General features: G+C 38.6%; 1 protein-coding gene across 5 annotated transcripts in view; it reads right to left on the bottom strand.

Annotated features, from left to right (window-relative positions):
- Positions 1-22,840, bottom strand: part of LOC131685028 (furin-like protease 1) — a 755,254-nt gene that overhangs the window by 715,627 nt on the left and 16,787 nt on the right. Inside the window, exon 2 of one of the 5 annotated variants that reach the window (XM_058968377.1) lies at positions 1,799-2,467. The exons of the other annotated variants lie outside the window; for them this stretch is intronic. The gene's annotated coding sequence lies outside the window, so the exon portion shown is untranslated. The remainder of the gene's footprint in view (positions 1-1,798; positions 2,468-22,840) is intronic. 5 annotated transcript variants of the gene reach the window in all.

The following is a 22,840-nucleotide window of genomic DNA, read 5'->3' as shown; positions in this document are numbered from 1 at the left end:
GAGAAATAAAAAATCGAGAAATCAACAAATCAAGAAAATCGAAAAAATCAAAAAAAATCAAGAAAATCGAAAAAAATCAAGAAAATTAAGAAAAGAAATTCAAAAAAGAATTAAGAAATCAAAAAATAAAATAAAAAATCAATAAATAAAAATAGGAAAATCAAGAAAATCCATGAAGCAAGTAACTAAAAAATCAATGAATCAAGAAATCAAGAGAGCAGGAAATCGAGAAATCAAGAAATCTTAAAATCAGGAAATTAAGCAATCAAGAAATTAAGAAATCAAAAAAAAAAGATAACAAGATATCAAGAAATCGATAAATCAATAAATCAAGAAATCAAGCAATAAATCATGCAATCAAGAAATAAAAAAATCAAGAAATCATAACATCGAGAAAATCAAGATTAAGAAAATTAAGAAATCAAATAAATCAAGAAAACCAACAAATCTAAAAAAATAAGAAAATCAAGAAAATCCATGAAGCATGAAAATCAAACAAACCGAGAAAATCAAGAAAATTTCATAACTCAAGAAAATTAAGAACATCAAAAATTCGAGAAAATCAAAAAAAATCTACAAAATCAACCATTTGTTCTCCATTAGGAATTATTTTTAAAACCATCTTTGCGTTTGAAAATATCAAAATTTATTACTAAATTAGCTATGGAATTTGCGTTTCGACTACCTCTCATTAGAATCCGACACTTAGTTAACAGACTAAGCTAGTGCCGGATTGACGCTAGCTCCAAAAAACGGAGACACAATTTGTGTTTCTGAGTAAACCCCTAGTCGAGCGTGATGTCCCGCAAGAAAAGAAGCTCATTTTAAGCTGATTTATTAGTTCTCATCAGCTTTTCTCCTTAATGGAAAAACAATTGTTTTTACCAAAATTGTTCTCCACTAAGGAGAAATATAGCGTAGTGCATCTTGCGTTGGCCTGCTAAGCCAACCCAAATGTTTCGATTTCATTGGTTCTCATCAGCTTAAAATGGGTTTGTTTTCTTGCGGGACATCACGCTTGGCTAGAGGTTTGCTCAGGAACAGAAATTGTGTCTCCGTTTTTTGGAGTTGGTCAATCCGGCACTAGCTTAGTTTGTTAACTAAGTTAGTGTCGGATTCTGATGAGACGAAGTCGAAACGCAAATTCTATAACTAATTTACAAAATCAAAAAGATCATGAGAATCGAGAAAATTAAGAAAGTCAATACCATACAAAAATCGAGAAAATCGTGAAAATCAAAAAACCTAAATTAATTAAAAAAATTGAGAAACCAGAGAAAAACGAAAAATCGAGAGTTCAAAAAATCAATAAATTATGAAATCAAGAAATCAAAAAGGAAAGCAATCATTGTGAAGAAATCCAAAAATCAAGAAAGCACTTTGTGGCAATTATTGAAGGATACTATTCTTGTACCATCACAATGTAATTTCACGCAATCTAGCTAACATTAATAGTGACAGGTTCAATGATATACTGATGTAACAAAAAGGGAACGCCTTGCCTTGCGGCTATAGGGTCTGATTATTTTTTGTGAAACCTTAGCCGATTTATGGACTTTCTGAATAATCTGTTTAATTTGCAGCCATATCCTTACGTTACGACACCAACATCAGCCACTAGTATCGATGTCATCGAACATCTGCACTGATAGCAAGAAATCAGAACACGACCTATACCGCATAACTTTCATCAGCAGATTACGAGGGATTTCACTGCTAATTACGTCCGCGAAGCACCGAGCCTCAAACTTTATCGGAAGCCACACAAAGAGTAGAGGTACGTAAAACATTTGCTTACCTTGGCTGCCAGCAGAAAAAAAAACAGATAAGCCGCCTAGCTTCACTCGTTATCAACGAAACGTTGAACAATTCTCAGTGCGCTCGAAAAAATCGCAGTCGTCAAAGCAAACAATGACGAAATCCGGCTGGAGTAACGCGAATAAAATTTAGCATGATGATCAAATCGAATATTTTATCTTCGTCGTGTCAAAGATACGCCACAAACACTCCATACAGTGGATTACTGAGACATGGTTCAGGAATAGTAATTACATTACTTCAGGTCTTCTCTAACTAAAACATATAAATGTACCCGGTCCAGAGTTAGGAAATTTCCACCGGCCCGCATTTGTTCCCCTTGAAACCAAACTCAATTATCAACAACAAATTTTTCACAGTTTTTTTTGTTTACTTCACCCGTTGCTGCTTCTTCGCGATTAAATAAATATTCTGCCTACGAGCGAGCGTAAATTGTACACACGTTTGATACGTTCTTTTGCTCGACCGACTTCTCCAGTTCTCCGAGCCCGACCGGCTTTAATTTATAAATATCGCGAGATCACCGCCAGCATCATCATCATCATCATCATCATACTCTCTTGTGCTGGTATTAGTAGCAGTAATAACGGCAGTAAATAAACATCTATTCACAGCACGGTGAGCTGTACCAACCTGACCTCGTCCATACCTGTAACAAGAAAGAGAAAAAACAAACAAAATTACTATCTGCCATCGCAACGTTGTATGTACTATGAAACAGCATCTCTTTCCCCAAAACATTGCGAGATTAGGTTTTCTCAGGAATGCTAGAACGATTTTGACCACCCAGGCACACTGCGACAGTTCACCGTGTTCTCGCCAGCCTTCGTCGTAGTAAAGACGGAGTCCCCCTCAATCAAAAAGTCGTTTTCAACCAAACAAGGATTATCGGCTCGTTTCTTGTGCGCTCCATTTTTTTTTCATTTCGCTCATTTCAATTGTCTCCCCATCCGTCGGTCTGTCTGTCCGAACCGAACGATCACAAGTGGAAGATCAGTTTGCAACAAAAGCATATACACGCACACAGCTTCAACGAAATTCACAAGTGCAGACTGAGTTTGAAATTGTAAAGTTATTTCCTTACTGATTACTGATGGAGGGGGGCGGCTTCCACGATCCTCTTCATCTTTCGCCAATCAAGCCAAAACACAACCCGAGATTCGTTCGTTCAATCGTATCAATTGGCCGTTCTTAATAGTATCACTTCGTGAAAATGACCCTTCTGGATTATTCGGGATAACCACCGCTCTGTTGCTACCACTGTCGCTGCCACCACCGCCGCTACAACCACGCACCGGTTTGTAGATTTGAGACTGAACCGATTTTTTTTTCTCGTGCTACACAATCGAAAGTTTCAATCCGATGGATTGCTGATTGTGGTGAATATCAATGGTACGAAATTGCGATTGGATCAGTCACGTTCTTTGATACGTGTTTCGCTGGAATCAGTACAGTACAGTCGCAAGGTTGGGATATTTAATATAAGGAATATGGATAGATTTTTAAAGTAGAATACTTTTAAGGGTTAAAAAAGGGGTTCGAATCCATATTGTTTTGGAAAGAATATGGATGATAGTTTGCCCTATTCCTCAACAAGGGAAAAGATCGAATTAAAACCATTACATGCATAAAGGGGACAACACCTATAACTTTAGTAATTTATGGAGTTGCATTTCGACTTCATCTCTTCAGTATGTGGCAGGCCGACTTGGCCCACACAGATAAACACTAAATCTTTATCGAAACACCTCTTTTGATAACAAATAAATAAATGGTCACAGGTGTTCTAATAACTGTTAAGATTTGGCGTCTATCTCTGTATGGGCCAAATCGATTCTGCCAGATACTGATGAGACGAAATCGCTATACAAATTTATGACTTACTATGACTGATATGCAATATTAATTCGCAGAAATGAAAAATTTGAATACACCAATTTGCGTATAAAGGGCACAACACCAAATATAAATTAAGTGTGATTTTTATGTATCGAATTCATTTCATCAGTAACTTGCACAGATTTGTATCTAAACTAGTACCCAAATTAGCACTAGTTAGACACAATTTAAACCAGTGATTCTCAACCTGGGGTACTAGGGGGACGCGAAAATATATATAGGAGTCCGCGAAGATGGATATCTTTTCCGGTCGGATATTGAAATTTAAAGCGTTTTTGCAACAAACAAAAATTAATATATTAATATCAAACAATATGGATCTTCACAAACAGTATTATATCGAATAAATGTACCGGTTATCAAAAATAAAAGTGTGTGTAAAGCTGGAAAATATAACTTCGATTGACTTTACAAAATCCTTTCGCCCTACAGTTATGTACTGTTGAATTGTTACTAAAAGGGAAAACGGATCCTAACCTTAAGAAAGTGACATATATACAGTAGAGTGGGGCAAAATGATCATTGGTACACCCGCAGTGTTGGCAAAAAAATGATTTTCGGCAATTAATTCGATCTATCGAACTTTGAACAGCTATAACTTGTTGTAGAAATATTCTAGAATCATGCATTCTTCGGCAAAGTTGTTCAGCATATCCTGGACTACACTTCTAACTAATTGTTGATATACTGCAGGAAGAATTGTAGTCTGTAAAATTGAAAATGCAAAAAAGTAGGTTTTCCCATACTAATTTCCATACAAATTTCAAACGCAATGCGCTACGCCGGGTCAAATCCAATTGACCCCAAATTTTGCACAGTTGTTTGGGACCCCAAATGGAACCAAAAAAGTGCTGTGCTCGGTTGATTAGGTTATGATTACGTTTTTCCATATAACAATGCCCTACCCTAATATACAGTTACATCACGTGAGAAACTGTATATAGACTAAGTTTAAAAGCTTAGCACAGGCTGAAAAATTCATTGCAATGTACAACATGCAACACGGCATCGAATATAACAGCATTAAAAAGATCCTGAATGATCCTGAATGGATGACGATAAAATTAAGGTGCGCCTATACGACCTAGCGCCGCCCACTAGGCCAAAATACATTAAAAGATTCAACATACGAAGAAGTGAAATTCGTTATAAAAAATACGGAAAAGTTGAATCCGTTACTTGAGGAAAAAATTTCAGTGTCATTCCCACGGCGTTCGTGTTGTTGAAATGCGGTTGGCAAATAACGCTGTGCACCTACCCTGGTCAGATTCCTACGTGCCAGTTTTGTAACCAGACGGCACATTACTGTAATTCCAAATCGTTAAGAAAAATCAACCTACTACAACCAACACCAAAAAACAGTTTTCAACAGATGTCAATAAATAATTGGAGCGCTTTGTATATCGAAACTTCCTGTGCCGACAACGAAGTAATAACGACTGGTCTAGTTTCTCCAAACCAACAACCAGCACAATAAATACCGATAAATACTGACGAGACGAACTCGAAACACAAAAATCAAACATACTTGTAGTTAGGTGTTTTTTTTTTTTTTTTTTTTTTTCGAGAGTTGTCCTACTGGAGCTGTAGAGCTAGGTTCTCGGAAGGGCTCCCCGTCAGAATCACATACTACAATTTGCAGACGAGACAGGCAATGTCGCCCAATAAAACACTGCAATAGGCCAATTGTAGCGGGCCGTGATTCTGAATGTGATATTCTTTGTACGGTTCAGGCATGTGCGGGCGTAGGGACTCGGAATCGCGTGTATCATCGCGAAGGGCTCGAATATTTGTACGTTAATGTGCTCGATCGCGTGTGCGTTTGTATGTCGCGTGTGCTAACGTGTAACTTCGCGTGCATAAATTCTATTTCTTAACCGTGTGCCTTTCGCATATTCGCGTGTGTTCTAGAATGATCGCGCGCGGACCGTGAATCTGATACTTAATTTTTTGTGTACGGTTCAGATTCCAGAAGGAAGTGGGCTCTTCCATATCATTAGAGATCCCAATCATGTCGTCGTAGAACGCGTGGTCTAGTGGATATGAGCTTTATTTTTTTTTTTGATTGGTCCAACTGAATGTATGGACCTAAATTGCTAGAATAAAGGTTAAAGATTTCCAGACGTGACCGATTCATGATCGCGCATTTGCGGGTTTGCGTTTGAGATCGCGTTTGTAACTTCGTAAGTACTAAAACGTTCACACAATTGCCGCAGTGTTATCAAGTTTACGCGATCGCGGGCATAGGTGTGCGTAGATGATCGCGAAGGGCTTAAGCGTTCGTATGTTGACGTGTTTGTCCCGTGTGCTCGCGTGTATGTGACTTCGCGTGTATAAATTGGATTTTGAAACCCTGCGGCGATTTATATATTCACGGACCGTCATTCTGATCTTTAGTTTTCGGTGTACGGATCACATTCTGACAGGGAGAGAGTTACCCCATATCACTAGAGTTTCCGGTCATGTCGCCATGGAACGTTTTGTCTAGTGGATATGGTAGTTATTTTTCAATTTTATTATTTTTTTAATAATTAACAAGGACCTAGATTGTTTGTACCGAGGATAGATACTTCCGGACGATCCCGATTCATGATGGCGCGAGCGCGGGAGTTTGTAGGTTGACACTTGAGATCGTGTTGGTAAGTTTATGAGTGCTGAGATTTTCACCTTATCACCGGGGTGTAATCATGTTTGCGAGTTCGTAGGCTGCTTGGAAAATCGCGAGGGGCTCTAACGTTTGTGCGCTGACGTGATTTTGTAACGTGTGTTCTTGAATGGTTGCGCGAACCGTGAGTCTGATATTAAATTTTCAGTGCGCGGTTTGAATTCTGGCAGAGAGTGGGATCGTTTATATCGATAGGGTTCCCGGTCTTAATTGGTCCAGCTGAAGGCATGGACCTAGGCTTCTAGGATCAAGGATAGACTTTCGGACGTGACCGATTCGTAATCGCGTGCACGATGGCATTTTTGTAGGTTCCCGCTGAGACCGCGTTTGAGAATGTGTGAGTGTTAAGACGTTCACTATCACCATCGTTGTTGATTCAGCTGAAGGCGGGTGTAGAATGGCAGTATAGGACTCGAAAAGAAGAAATAAAAGACAATATATGAGAGACGTAATAGATTAGATAGGTACAAGATACAGCTGAAGTTATGATCATCACATGAGACATACATTAGTACTTCAAACACTACTAATACTTGAATAGCCAATCACCACACATAGCACATCCTTTCTCAATTATCTATTTGTTACTGGTTGATTGTTGGTTATGAGCTGGTGAATAGAGGAAAGGTATAGAACAGACAAAAGGCTCATATCAGCCCTCCCGGCCTCCTCGACACACCACTATCGAGGCGTATTGTAATCAACATCTTGAAGCGGGCTTCTTATATAAATCAAATCCTCAGTAGTCATAATGTTTGGTGGATTATTAACATGAGAACTAATTAACCTCTAGTAGTAGAACTTGGTGCAAATAAAAACTAAAAAGAGCGAAGGTCCTTATATTTACATAACTCTATTGAATATATTGTGGCTTGATGATGTTTACAATACCGTCAATCCCATCAACCTGCGAGAGGGAAACATACTTGTAGTTAGGTGTTGTGCCTTTAATACGCAAACTCGTATAATCTATTCTTTCTGTTTTGGAAATCAATACTAGCTAAGTTTCCTAGCCAAAAAAGAGCTTGTTCTTGTTTTCTCTTCAGCAAACTAGAACTTCTATCTTTACTTCCTGGGACATCACTCGAGACAAGCCACTTGCTTTAGGCGTTCACATGCGTTGTGGGACTGTTTGGATTATTGTGACTAACTAGTGCTAATTTGGGTACTAGTTTGGATACATCGTCTAATTTGGCCCCAAGTTGGGACCAGTTATTGACGAGATGAATTCGAAAAATTACAAAATTTTGATTCATAAGTGATAGATTTCAAACTTTGGCGTTTTGTTGTACTGATGTTCACAAATGTTGAAAAGTTTCAATTATATATAAGTCCGAGTAATATTTGCCTCTTCGAATTTCGTAAAATCAGATGAAAAGACGCAGCTTTTTGCATGAATTTCGTGAAATCAGATGAAAAGACGCACTAATTGGCGCAGCTTTTTGCATGCAGCTGCTTACTAGACTGCTTTGAAAAATCGATTTTTTTCTTTAAACGTTAGAACTATTGTCAGAAAATATTTTTGCAAAGTTTCAGAGTATAGTTGATTAACATCTTATGCCTGTCAGTTTCCTTTAATTTTTATTTTTTGCTTCTAAAAACTTAGTCCATTTTATGAAAACAACGATTTTCAAAATTCTGTGAATGATTTAAAAAAAATATAAATGCTTTGTATACAAGGACAACAATGTTCTTTAGATAATTAAATTGTGCACAGATTGAACTATAAAATGTGTTAAAAACCTCATTTTACAATGCTATTAACACACTTACTGCTAAAAAAGGCCGAAAATCTACTTAATTACAAATGATGAATTATTTAAAATTTCCACTTTCAACCACCGTAATAGTCTATCCCAACGGTTCTCAGCCTTCTGCGTATCAGAGACCCCTTTGAAATTAGCCATTGTTGTTGCGGACCACCACGGTTTCAGATCGATTTTTATATTTACATTTTGTTTTATATGACACGACTCAATGCGTTAGCATAAGTGAACCGTGAATCATTCATATTTTTACATTATGTACAAATAAAGCAAATAACACAAAGTTACTGCGGACAGGAAGGTCTTGCTGCTGCGTGTTGAGTACCTTTTCTTGGCGGTGATCCATTAGCTGTGTTGTCTACCTTAACTTGGACGTGAGCCTATTTGCCTTCTCTCGTCTGATTGATTGCCAAACTGACATGTAGGAATCTGACCAGGATATGTACACCGCGTTATTTGCCAATCGCGTTTTAACAACACAAACGCCGTTGGGAATGCCACTGAATTTTTTTCCTCAAATACCATTTATAGCCGATTCTCCGTATGTTGACATAAATCGTTTAATGTGTTCTGGTCTAATTTGCTACGCCAGGTCGTGTAGGGGCACTTCAATTTTAACGTCATCCATATATTTGGGATCTTGGTTTTAACATTGTCATATTGGACGATGCATATTGTTTTTCGCAATAAACTTTTCTGCCTGGGCTAAACCTTTAAACGCTACCTAAACACAGTTTCTCATGTGGTGTAACTGTATGTAAGTCGCTTCCTTGAGATTAAGATCCGTTTTCATTTTTAATAACAGTTCAACGTCTACTGTAGGTCGAAAAGGATTTCGTTTAAAGTCATTCGAAACAATGTTTCCCCGCATTACTGGCAATTTATTATCTGTGGCTGGTTCTTTTCACTGCGCAACTGGAGGTGATGACAAAATACTGTGCGTGAAGATCAATTTTATTTGCTATCAATATATTAATTTCTGTTTGTTGCGAAAAAGCTTTAACTTTCAATATCCAATCGGAAAAAAAAATTCATCCTCGTGGATCCCCAGAAACCTCATCAGTGATGAGTCATCACGGCCCCTAGGAGTCCCCGGATCCCAGTTTGAGAATCACTGGTCCATGTTATGCAGAGATTCCTTCCGAATCAGGAAAAAGTTCAATCGTTTGTTTCGGGTAAAAATTACAGGCTGAATCGCCCGACGAGCTACTGCGCAAGATTGTTTATAAATCCGCCATTTTTATTTTTTTAATTGTCCAAATACTATTTTTTTGGAAAATATATGTTTAAAAATACGCAAAAGACAATGTAATAATGATATTTGTTTTCATGTTCAAAAAAATCCTGAAAAACCACGCTGCTCTTATGAGTGTCTGATGAAGAGGTCCTCTTAAATATTTAATTATTACGTAAGCATTATAAAACTTCACCCTTTTTCATACCACGGATCCTTTTGATATTTCCAAGGGTTGTTACGGACCCCCACCATTTAAAATCGATTTTGCATATAATATTTTCGATCAATTGCGAAAAAACATCGAAATGTCAATATCCACCCGGCAATGTGATTTTTGTTCGCAGACTCTCAACAACTACTGCACAGCTCTCTGAGGGTCCGCTAATCACAGCTTAAAAATCGCTGTCCTAAACCATTGGGAATTTTCGTTTCATCCAACGGGTTTTAGCAATTACAAACTATACCGACGGTTCAGCGAATAAAATAATATTGTCGTGTAAGCCACACCCATATTCGATTCGATGCAAATAAGACGTCTACAGGTGCTTAAAAATGCTAAGCAAAATCGAATTGTAGAAAAATCTCATTGCAGCAAATCGAATATGAACGCGGCTTACGAGACAACTTAATTTTGTCTACTACCAACTACACCTCCGAGCTTGTTTTGGACCAAGCCATCTGATTTTTTTTTTCAAGAAACCAGTAAGTATTAAAATGTAGCCTTATGTACGCTCTACATCTGCAAATAGAGCAGATAGAGTTGACAGAAGCTATATGCGGAGCTACTGCTAGTATGATGCCAAAAGAAGTAAAATATACTTATTCTAGTATACTTATCAAATTAAATGTCGATAATTGAAAATATTAATTAGCTGTCATTCACCGCAGTACGATGAGACATATTTTGTCATTTCCCTTTTTCAAGGTACGAAAAAGGGTGACAAACTAAATTATTATTTAAAGCCATAAATGACTCTAAATTCGATATTTTACGCAAATTACCGTTTGCATTTTTCGAATGGAGGTATCTTCGAAAGTAATTCTGGTTATATATCGACAGTGCTTTCATGTATTTACGATGGTAGTAGATGGCTTTATTACATTGCAAATGTTGTATTAGGGATTTAATGCGACATTAGTGTTAAAAATTTGTCCAGTAGAGAAATGAACAATTTTGTTCACTTAATAGCAGGCGCGTTTATCTTTTCAAAATTCCGGGCCTAGATTTGCGTGGATATTCGCAATTACATGTGCGCATTTGTGACCAGGGTTGTATTATCGCATAAAGCTCGAGCGATTGTATGTTAACCTTCCGTTACTCGCGCTAGTGCACTGAGTAGACGCCACTCTAAAAATCTAGCGAAATAGTCTTAGGGAACCAACGGTTGCTCGTTCATTGAGTGCACGATTTCCGCAGGGTTTAAAGGTGAGTAACTTCGCACGTATAAATTTGTTTGTGTATTCGTGTCGGCTTTTGAATGTATACCGCGATTTTTAATTGTACTATTCAGATCAGGAAGAAAATGAATTTCGCCATATCACTAGAGTGTCGGGTCATGACGCCCTGGGATATCTAATGTATATGGGTTTGTTTTTTTAAGGTGATAATTGCAGGCATGGACCTGGGCTACTAGGAACAAAGATTGGGGTTTCCGCACCTGACCGATGCATAAAAGTTTGGGAAGGGGCCTTAGTATTAATGCACTAGATGACCACGTTTAGATATTCGTCAGTACTAACAAATTGATTTGATCACAGGAGAGTTTTTATGAATGCGAGATCACGAACGTAGGTGTGCGCAAATGATCCCGATTGCATGTTCACAAGCGTCCCAGATTTATATTATCGCGAAAGGCACAAGCGTTTCTATGTTAATGAATTAAATCGCGTGGCCAGTTTTATATTGCGTATGCTATCGTGTGTATAGCTTATCACGTTTGAATCCGTCTATATACAAGTAACTGTTTGCATATTCGCGTGGCCTATTGAGTGTTCTTGTGGGTCGTCTTATTGACGTTTAATTTGGAATGTACAGCAAAGACGAAGGTAGAAAGCGAACCCCCCGTTCTCACTGGAGTCTCCAACTATGCCACCCTGGAACTTGTTGTCAAGTGTAGCGGTTCTCAATCTTTTTCACATCACAGACCCTTTCAAGATCACACTGGATTGCGGACCCTTGCGGTTTAACATCGATTTTGTATGCTAAAAAAATGCTCAATATGTTAGCTTAACTGAGCAGTGGGTGTTTTATGATTTTGATAATATGTTAAAATTAAAATTAACTTTCAAAATGCCTGTCCTTCGGACCTTGTTGACGCAAATGGCTGCTACGTGTTGAGATCGTCTTCCTTGGCGGTGAAACATTAGCTGCGTTGTCTGCCACACCTTGGGGGTCAATCGGTCCGTCTTCCCTCGCGTTTTAGTTCACGTTCATGTCGTCATCGGTACGGCATTCATAATGGTCGTATGTTCTTGTTTGTTGTACTTACGAGTTGCTGTTGTAAATCTTTCTTCGTCGCATTTGATTCTTTATTGGTGGTGTTGGTTGTTGGTTGTGCTGTGGAGTCGTTCGCTTAACAACCGATTATGATTTAGCATACGACGACTGTATACCGGCCTTGATCGTAACCGATGGAATTTCTTTAGCAGCCTATGCGCAATGTTTTCCGTGATGTAGCGGCTGATCACAGTATTAGCACGTAGGAATTTGCCATGAGTAAGTGACCAGTGTGTGCGTTGAGAATATGCAACACCTTGAGCTGATCTGCATGGGACGGTCAAGTAGGGAATCGGTTTTGTCGGACGCATTTTCACTACAGGAGCGCTGTGTCCAAGTCCTGAGAAGAAGTTCCTCCAAGTATCTTCCTTAACAATATTAACCTCTCAGTATTTTGACATGAGTTATTTGATAGCTGCGGAACTATTGCGTGGTGCCAGGTAATGTTGCATTATTTCTGTACTGTCATTATCTATATAGGTTGGGATGCTGTATAACATGTCATCACGTTGGACGACGTTTTCAAGTTGTTCTACGAAGCAAAAAACTGCTTGACAAATATTGTTGAACATAATCAATACCGCATGGTGTAGATGGTGAAACTGCATAGCATTAACGTCTGCTACGTCGAACTTCATGTTCAACTTTAACAATTACTCCACTTCACGAATCGGTGGTCTTACCGGACATCTCTACTCTTGTTGGAGCTCTCACCAAAGTTGTTTATAGTTCCTTCCAATGTATGTGTAATCGTCAACCAGAATCAATTTAAATGACAACTAAAGCTTTTTTTCAATGGCGAATTCGGGTCTTTACTGACATGGTGAGATCGAAAGTCTCCTCTTTAAAAGATAGCACAACTTAGTAACACTGTATCTGTCTACTAGATCATGTATGAAAACACCACAGCTACTACCTTTGCTTCCCGCGACATCACTTGGGACCAGCTAATTGTTCTTGGCTTCCACGCAAATTATGTGACTGTTTGGATTAACTGTCTAGCTGGTGCTATTTCAGTGCTAGCTTAGATTTATCGTCTAACTGAACCCTAGTTACTGCCAGTTACTGATGAGATGAACTCAAATCACAGAAATTGACTTTAACCAGGATATGGTTTTACAGAACTCAGTAACTCTCTTACCACTTTTCTGAAATGTTCGTTGCGTTCTATTCATGCGTAAAATTTCTTTGTACAGTTTAGTAACACTGCGCACTGTTCCTCTTCGTCATTTAATCACCTTCGTTATATCGAAAACAGACCCGATTTTCTTAATAGCGCAGAATTAGTGATCGTTTTTTAAAACTCCATAATGTATAACTTCTAAACACGAATATCAATATTGTCGATATTTTCACTAATTTCTCTTCTAATAATCGGTAAAGTGACCATTTTTATTTTCTAAGCCTTATACTGTGCACTAGGGTGACAATAAAGCGATCATTTTTGATATATACTTTTCCTAGCGTCGTTCCAAATCATGAAAAAATTACACTAACGAAATCGGTTAGCCTCAAATCCCCAAAAAACAGCTTAAAATTGGTATGAGATTTTTAGCCAAAATGTATAGGGAAACACTCGCAGCACACAAAACCACCACTAGGTGGGTGTAGGATGAGAGATATTGTCATATAAATCGTTGTTACCCTACTGGTAGCACAACATTGGAAGTAGTTATGCGAATGTGTTTTGACTATTCAATTGTTCGTTACAATTTGCGGCCAGACAACAGTATGTACCTATGAAGGTGAGATTGCTGCGTGACTAATCTGTAAGCGAATAACTCACTACGTAAAACATTGTACGGAACCAGCTAAAATTACAGAACCATACACCCTTCACCACGTTTGTGAGTTTAGAAAAAGTGCTAAACGATAAGTTTTCAGTTTGGCCCTTTTCGCAACACCTAAAATATGTTCTATGGACAAAATATCACCAACTCGGTAGTTTATTACTACCGAGTCGGTGATATCTATTGAGTTAACCTGTGACAAATCACGATCAATACCGAGAATATCCGTTGAAGTGTCTTACTTTGTTAGCTGATTTCAAGGTTGCGTATGATTCAGTGAAGCAAACTGAACAGTAGCAGTTGCGATCGTAACCTTCCGACAGAATACTTAACGATTATTAATGTGAGACGGCGAACAAAAATAAAACGAGCGCTTGGTTTGAGCGAATGAATCAAAACAAACCGTTGCATCAACTTGGAATCACACTTTTCAACATAGCAGAGGAGACTGACGGAATCAGAACCGAGCACCAGTAGGTTTCAACTATTTCAAAACAAACGACCTTGAAAACTGCATCCTACATTTCCTCTAAAAAAACTCATCAGGTAAAATGTTTAATCGCTCAGTTTCTCGATGACCATGATGATGATGCTGCTGATGATGAGCTACTGTATGCTACCCGTCTTGCACACCATACACACAATATGGGAACCCTCAAACGGCTCACGTAACCGAAACAAAACTGTCGAAAGCAAAGCAAGTTAAAACTGCAAGCAAAACTCCCAAACCAGTCGGGGCGCACGACCAGACCGAGCGAGTGGTGGTCCTCCCTTCTATTTTCTTAAATTGCCGCATACAAATAGCATGCTGCGGTGTATATGCTAATATGTAGCTAGGTATCTGATGGCAGCGTACGGACAGGGAAAGGAAACAAAACAACTAAAAGACAGTGTGTGTGTGTGGCTGGGAGAAATGGCCCCGAAACGTGGAAAAGACCAAACTTCACCCAACTTCAAATCTTGAGAGTGGTAGGGACGGCGGCGGCGGCAGTATTCGGTTTTGCCATTGTTACTCCGGAATTTGCAATTTTCCGCTGCCCATTTGCTGGGGTACAATTCCAAGTGGGGGGGGGGGAAGTTGGAACCACGACCAGACGCTGTACCGACTGTTTTTGAGAACCGGGGAAGGAAACGGGAAAGGCGGGATTTACACCGTGTTCGGGATTATAAACAGAGGAGTTCCCCTTGAGATGAAGGCCAAAGTTGGTCCAATCGCTTCAGTGTATTATTTGTTTTTTGAAATCGAATGAATTTCTCATTTCCATAATATACGATCAATCAGATTTTGATTATATTCACAATTAAAGTTGTATATGTTTGACTAAAGCTTTCACTGAATTTTACCTTGACAGTCTAATAAAACTGAATACAAATGTGTAACCGGCCAGTGAAGAACGCAACATGTGTGAAGCATGTCTGATAACTTACTTTTAAAATGATGCGACAAAATTACTCGAATCTACAAATATGCGCAGCTCAGTTCATTTAAGCATCAATCGTGTGGGAAATATTTACAAAGGAAACTTGGCGAAGGTGTGCTATATTGTCATGGCTAAAAATTTGCGTTTATTTACAGATATACATACACGCGTTTATTTACAGATACACGCATGCAGCATAGGGATACCAATCGCGCTTATTTTAAAAGACATATCCTCAAATTTGACGAGTTTAGGAAACGTCCTATATTTTACCTCAAATGCCCTTAATTTTAGTCTCAAACCAAGACATATTTCCAAATTGTTCACCGTTTTTTCAGTTTTCTTTAACTTTCGCTTGATGATTGCTCAATACTTTTTAATTTGGCAGATTTGCGGGCAGTTGAGTAGATTATCCATATCCATGTGGGCGAAATCCGTTTTATTGTCATCGGTGCCACCGTCCAACGTGTCTTTTAGGGTGAAAAGCTTGGATTTGAGTCCGCAGCTGAAAATTCCTTGCTAGATGGTTTAAAATCACTCCTTCACAACCCAAACAATCAATCAAACTATATTGTTAGATGATCAGTCTCTGGGCAACTTTTGTCGCCGAAAACAATCTTGAATTTGCTGGACACCTTGTACTGTAGTCAGATAAAACTTTTAGCCGGGAGCATGCAGACACGGGTTTTCTAGATGGGTGCGTGCAGATTCAATTTTTGAAGTGGAAATTCTAACGTTTCAATATGAGACCGAGTAAAGGCGCTATAACATAGGCTTATTAGCCAGGACAGAGTTAAATACCTCTATCCCATCCCAGGAAAGGACCGAAGGAGTGACATTAACCCTTTTAGCCAAGTCACTCCCAACGATTTATCGAGCCCCCATTAAATTGAAACGGTCAGTACGGTTGTCCACGTTTCTTCCTTATACAAGCTTCAAAATAATTCGTTGATTGCATTCTTCATTAAATGAATAATTTGATTTCCGTATAACTTTGAATCATCTTCATTTTGTACGCTGCACAGTTGGACTGGCCGCTTTAATGAATGTGTCACATATTATATGTCCCACAAACCTTAAAATTAACAAGAAAAATTATAGGCGTACGTCTGCAATTTTCCAGGATCCCTACATGTATTGACTGTGTTTGTGTAGACTAGACTAAACTAGACTAGAATACTTCTAACGTTTAAAAACAGGGGCTCCATTTCAAAATTTTAGCTAATTCTGTAGAATGAACAATTAATGAAAATAACGAAAATAAAGGATTTTGTGAAAGCAGTAATTATCTGCACCATGATTGGTCCGTACTATTCGATCGAGCGATCTAGCACTGTTAGCACGGTCCTCTTGCCGTCAAATGAACTGTGACATACACGTATAAGGCTGATCCAGAATAAAAATTCATTACTTTGCTTTTTGACGTCTGCAGCACCCGGCATTACAGTTACCCGTCAAACGCAGATCGCTTGTTGGTTAGCCAGAACCGTCAATATGGGAGGAGTGTGGCAGCTGGGATACTCAATCAAATACGTGAAGTTATAGAAAGAAGTGCCGCGTGTCCATTTGTATCATTCGTCACTCGCCTGCCAAACGGGCAGCACCATGACTATAACGTTCGGTGCGGTACAATAAGCGGAGTTAAACACCGTTAAACATGTGCGAATTAGCAGTCGACTCTTTGCTGTGTACAAAGCTTATCATGCGCGTGATTTGAAACGAACGGGTATAGTAATGCTATGGTATGGTTCGAGTTGTGTACACTCAATGATTTGGAAAATTAAATTGGGATGGTGGGTTTGGATTGAGCTCAGCGCACTGCATGGTGCGAAGTGTGTGTGCTGCTTGTTAGTTAGCGTTGGACATGAACATTTTTTTTGAGCTGGTAATTTTCTTGTCAAAATGCTTTTGGCGGTTTGTATGTACCTAGGGTGATGAACCTATTGGTACACACGTTTCATATTTCGGATACACCTGATTTTTTTATGCGGGGACACATACCGCGTAAAAAAACCGCATTAATTCGAAAATCCGCTTCAAAAACAGGGTTAATTGGAAAATCCGCGTAAAAACCGCGATTATTCGAAAATCCGCGTAAAAAAAACCCTCAGCAAAAGACTTAGAATATTTTTGGAAGTTTTTTTTTTGCACGGATTTCACAATTAACACGGTTTTTGCAATAATATTCTAAGTCCTTTTGAACGCAAAAGATTTTTTTCCTGAAAAAAATCCTTTTAAATGCAAAGAACTGAAGAATTTGGTAGTTTTTTTGCACGGATTTTGCGATTAACACGGTTTTTGCAAAAAAACATTGTAATTCGTTATTAATGCAAAATTCTTAGAAGATTTTCGGAAAAATGGAAGAGATGGGCCGGGAAGACTTCTTATGGCTCGCATCTCAACAATATGGGTATTTTCGGAACGGTCTTGAAGAGTAGAAGTCAGAAATTGATTTTTGACGCCATTTTAAAATATAAGTTGGCGAATTCCGGTTTAGCAAAATAACCCATGCGTTCTTGGTATTTTCGAAATGGTTTTGACGAGTAGATGCCAGAAATTTATGTTTGACGCCGTTTCGAAATACACGGTGGTGACTTCCGGCTTAAAGAAATTCTCTATAGTTCAATCAATACGGGTGTTCTCGGAATGGTCTTAACGAGTAGGTGCCAGAAATAAATAAAAAAATAAATCTGCATCTTCCGCGCTAGGTTGTCCATGAAAAAATGATTTTAGACCACATTGTGAAATCCAAGATGACAACTTCCGGCTTAGCGAGATTCTCTACAACGCAATCAATATGAGTATTTTCGGAATTGTTTTGACGAGTAGGAGACAAATTTCGATGCTTGACGTCATTTTGAAATTCTAGATGGCGACTTCCCGTTCTCCGAAATTCCCACACGGAAAATCTAGGCGATTATCCAAAACATCCTCGAATATAAGATCTAATCATAAACCAGCGGAATGCAAAATATTTTATGTGTTCATCCAGAAGAGTGCGGTGACGATTGAAGCAAGAGAAGAAAGAGACATATGTGGTGCGAGTTGGGGGTTTGAACTGATTCAAATTAAAAACTTCGCTAAGATTCAAGTAAATTCAATTGTTTAATTAAAACTATTTGTACTACAACTTCAACTTCCAAAAATACCCATATTGAATTGGTTATAGCTAATTTCGCTAACGGGAAGACGCCATGTTGGATTTTAAAATAGCAATCAATTTTTGGCCCCTACTCGCCAAATCTTCTAGGTTCTTTGCATTTAAAAGGACTTAGAATTCCATTCCAAAGGGCTTAGAATATTTTTGGCAAAAATCGCGATAATTGCGAAATCCGAGCAGAAAAACTGCCAAAATTCTTCCAAATTCTATACATTTATTTTTTTGCAAAAACCGCTTTTATTGGAAAATCCGCGTTAAAAACCGCGTTAATTGGAAAATTCGCGCAAAAAACTCGTAAAAAAACCGCGCGAAAAACCACGTAAAAACCTGTGTGTATGCGTGATGCGTTTTTATCACTAAGGTATCTGATAATATGCTTCTATAAGTATTTCTAAGGCACGGGCGGACACAACTGGGTTTGTGCTTACGAAAAGGTTGGTTTTTTTGTGGGTGAGGTGATTGAGTTAAGTTAGAGCAGTGCCCAAGAATGGTTTTTATTTTGATCACAGGCTTGCTAGCATTCTTTATACCAATCAAATTCCATAGAGCATATCCAGCAGCGGGGTTTTTATATAGGAGTTTCAAAGTGGAATTGGAACGGAAACGATCACAACCTCAGCACAACGTTTTGATTTATTATTTCGAACCGCTTTTTTCTAGAACTTTTGAACTGATATACGCTGCTGTTCCGTTTGTTTGCTTCATTTGAGTTCAAAATCTGTGTTTTGAATAAAGAGTATTCAGCATGCTACACTCAGATTTGATCAGTTAGAGAAAAAAGTCGAGTCAAGTAATGACCGAAGGCACGTCCATGAATCGTTCAGTTTTATTTTTTTCGTTGTAAATAATATTACTATTAAAGTAATAGCAGTCCTTGCAAAAACCGTCCCAGAGAAAACTTTCATTGTTTTAAAGTGCTTGCACATTCCAGCACACTGTATGTGATGGTATTTTTTCGAATTTGTTAAATAACGATTGAAATTTTTGTTTACCAAATTTGACGACTTATTTGGAGTTTCCGATGACAATTTAGGGCACAAGCTAGAAGGGTAATCTTAAGTGTATTCTACTTCATTGCGATTATGTCTCTGACATTGCCCACCCATCTTTTTGTTCTCGTCCTTCATCTAGCACAACTTTTTACTGATCATATCTTTTCTTTTCAAGAGGTGTCCTACTGTAGAGCTAGTTTTTCGAAAGAGCTCCCCGTCAGAATCACTCACTACAATTGCAGACGAGACGAGAAATGTCTCCCACTAAAACACTACTTAAGGCCAATTGGTCACTGTTAAGTCAGACCGAACTAAGTGACATTGTATTGATTTCGAGAAAAACGAGTTTAAGGTTTGAATCGCAGCATCCTTTACGTTATAAATTCCAATTATTTTTAAGTCATAATTCTTGCTTATTATAACATATTTCAAATTTGGCAAAAGTCTAATGTAGCTGAAGAAATTCTTTATACAGTGCTATCATTAACTCATTTTTGAAGATTTTGCGACTTAGTCCGGTCTGACTTAACACAGACCAATTGCAGAGGACCGTGATTCTGAATGTGTTATTCACTATACGGTTCAGACAACGACACGACCAGCCACTTCTTGCTTTTTTTTCGAAAAGAAAGTCTCCGTGCAATTCACCGCCAGTTACCAGTAAATTGAGTCACCCCTCGGTACTGCCAAAAACACATTACTCAGGCAACACTGCTTCGGGAATCAACAACTAGTGGTTGTTGATGAGTTGCCCAGGGTAACCAGACAACGGATTATTATTGTTATCTTTTTACTCAGGAGAGAAGAAAATTTTAAAGCAGTTCCACTGTTCTGCTGATTTAGGCCCGATTCCTGCACCCTCGCTTAACGGTTAAGCTAGGTTTAAACGTACTGGTGAACCTGGTTTAAAAGTTAAGCGAGGGTGAAGAAATCGGCTCTTAGTAGATTGTTTATTTCAGCAGCTGCATGTATAATTTACTTCAATGGCACGAAAACCTCAGAATACGACGGGCGGCAGCTAGTTTTACCTCGATAGAATGAACCGTTACTCGCCAAGAATTGATGTTTACATTGACATGAAAAGGCATGTTTCAGTTGGCTATTGGAAAACGTGAAAAAATATCGTCCGGCACAGTCAAGAAATAAAAAAAAATGAAATACTTTCGGAGTATGACTGCTTTGCGTCTGAAATAGTCACGGTTGTATCGGCCACATCGTAAGGTATTGTGTACAGTAATAGCGGCAATCGATTATACGCATTTACTACGTTGTTTTCACCACTTATCATTACAGCATCGGCGATTCTGTTCTAGAAATGGGGTTGAATAAAATGCAGGAAATTCTGGCTAGTATATACAGGTTCATCGTAGTGATTATATTTAACCTTCCGGCAGTCGCGTTGGTACACTGAGTGCACACTGCTCTGAAAATCTAGCGAAATCGTCTTAGGGCACCGGCGGTTGCTCGATCAGTGGGTCATAAGCGACTACTTCTAGAGGGTCAATATCTTCCACGAGCCATCCTGACCAACATGAAACATATGCGACCGGAGCGTGTTGTCCCACAACGGCTAGTTTGACAAATTTCGAGGATATGTATAGTTGAAGCAGACAGTTTGCTATGGATTGCATTCTAAGAGATTCGCGAAGTCTAATTCAGTGCATCAAGCTTAAAGCGCATTCAGAGATCATCTCGCCTTATTTATACCTTATTAAAACAATATCCAAGTGAGCTCCAGTAATGGTATGTCTATCTAGAGTAATCGATTTGTTTTCCTTTATGCTTCGTTCACTTTGTTCTTGGGCTATTGGTGATAACAGCTGATTCACTATATCATGTGCGGCAAATGGGTCTTTTTCATAAAAAAAATTTGTTGCACCATCACGAACCAAAACATCACTTGTGGTCGGAGCGAATCCTGATAAAGTATTTAAGCTGTATGAGGAACGTGGTACAATACTGAAATATACCAAATGTAGATCTTCTGATATATTTATAAACCGTATTTTAGTTCTTAACCTTCCGATAGTCGCGTTAGTGCACTGAGTGCACGCTGCTCTGAAAATCTAGCGAAATCGTTTTGGAGCACCAGCGGCTGCCCGTTCAGTGGGCCATAAGCGCGATTTCCGGAGGGTTAATGACGCATTTGTTTAAAGTTCTAGTTTTAAAATTGTGTTCACAGCATTTATTATATTTTGTAATATATTCCCCATTATACTGCATTACGACGTATCGCTTTTTAGAACGAATGTGGTTCGCATTTTCAATAACGGCAACAAAATCAAACGGGAGCTTTCTTCGATCAAACCACATTCGTTCGAAAATGTGATCCGTCGTAATGCAGAATAAGGCTGATTTTATTTTACAATTGCACAAACTATAAGTTTTCAAATCCATTGCTCTATAAGTGGATATCAACAACCATGTGGCTGTTATCGTCATATGGCATGAAGACTTGAGGTGTTTTGGGCAAGACTCCTATTATCGGCTACTCGTGAATGTAGCTCACTATATCCTTCGAGACTGGTAGGACGGCCTAGAAATCACTAGGAATTGAACCTAGTACAAGTCAGAAAATAGTCCCTTTGCAAAAATTTGTATCCATTTCAAATGTCCGTTTCCAAGGATTTGGTAATGTTGGTGGCCTTCATTAACATTGCAAAGGCGAAACCTTATGCAGCACTATCAGCACAGTGTTTCGCCGAAATTATCAATCTAAGATGCAGCAATCAGTTCTCCGGTCCATGGCATAGATCTTGCACATGTGAGACTTGACTAGTTCCGTTGGGTTGAAAACTATGTCCTCAACTTCACCGGTGGCCCCCAGTCATCCAAAACTATCACAATACATGAAGATGTGTTCGCATTTTCTAAGAAAGTCAATTATAGATCATGTATAGATCGCTGAAAACAGTATAAATATTAGTGCACTTTAATCACAGAAAATAGTTATTTTCCCTTGGTTTGAAAAATAGTATTAATTACTATTATTACCTATTTTAAAAAGCAAACGGTTTGTTTTCTTGTCCATTTGTTTTTTTCTTGCGTAACCAAGCGATGCAACAAATTATTTGGAAAAAATAACAACAGCCTATTCAGTGTTCCTAGTTTCATACATTCTTTAACCAAAAGTCATATTTGACAGTACCAGTTACCTGAGTCACTGAGGGGTAGTCAGATTTGCGATACAGTTTTGGATTGCCAGTGTCTAGTCGTGTCGTTGGTTCAGATATGTGCAGGTGTAGGGACTTCACGAATTCGTGTATCATCGTGAAGTGCTCGAGCGTTTATATGTTAATGTGTTCGATCTGGTATGCGTTTATATGTCGCGTGTGCTATCGTGTATGTAACTTCGCGTGTATAAATTCTATTTTATGGCCGTGTGGCCTTTCGTATACTTGCGTGTGTTCTTGGACCATCGCGCGTGGACCGTGAATATGATACTTAATTTTCGGTGCACGGTTCAGATGCTAGAAAAAAAAGTGAGTTCTTCCATATCACTAGAATTTCCGGTCATGTCGTCATGGAACGTGTTGACTAGTGGCTATGAGCTTCACTTTTTATTGACTAAGTTTGGTTTTCAATCTGTCCGAAT

Source organism: Topomyia yanbarensis, chromosome 2 (genome assembly GCF_030247195.1).
Source record: "Topomyia yanbarensis strain Yona2022 chromosome 2, ASM3024719v1, whole genome shotgun sequence".
NCBI classification, from domain to species: domain Eukaryota; kingdom Metazoa; phylum Arthropoda; class Insecta; order Diptera; family Culicidae; genus Topomyia; species Topomyia yanbarensis.
This window is presented reverse-complemented; position numbering and strand designations above follow the sequence as displayed.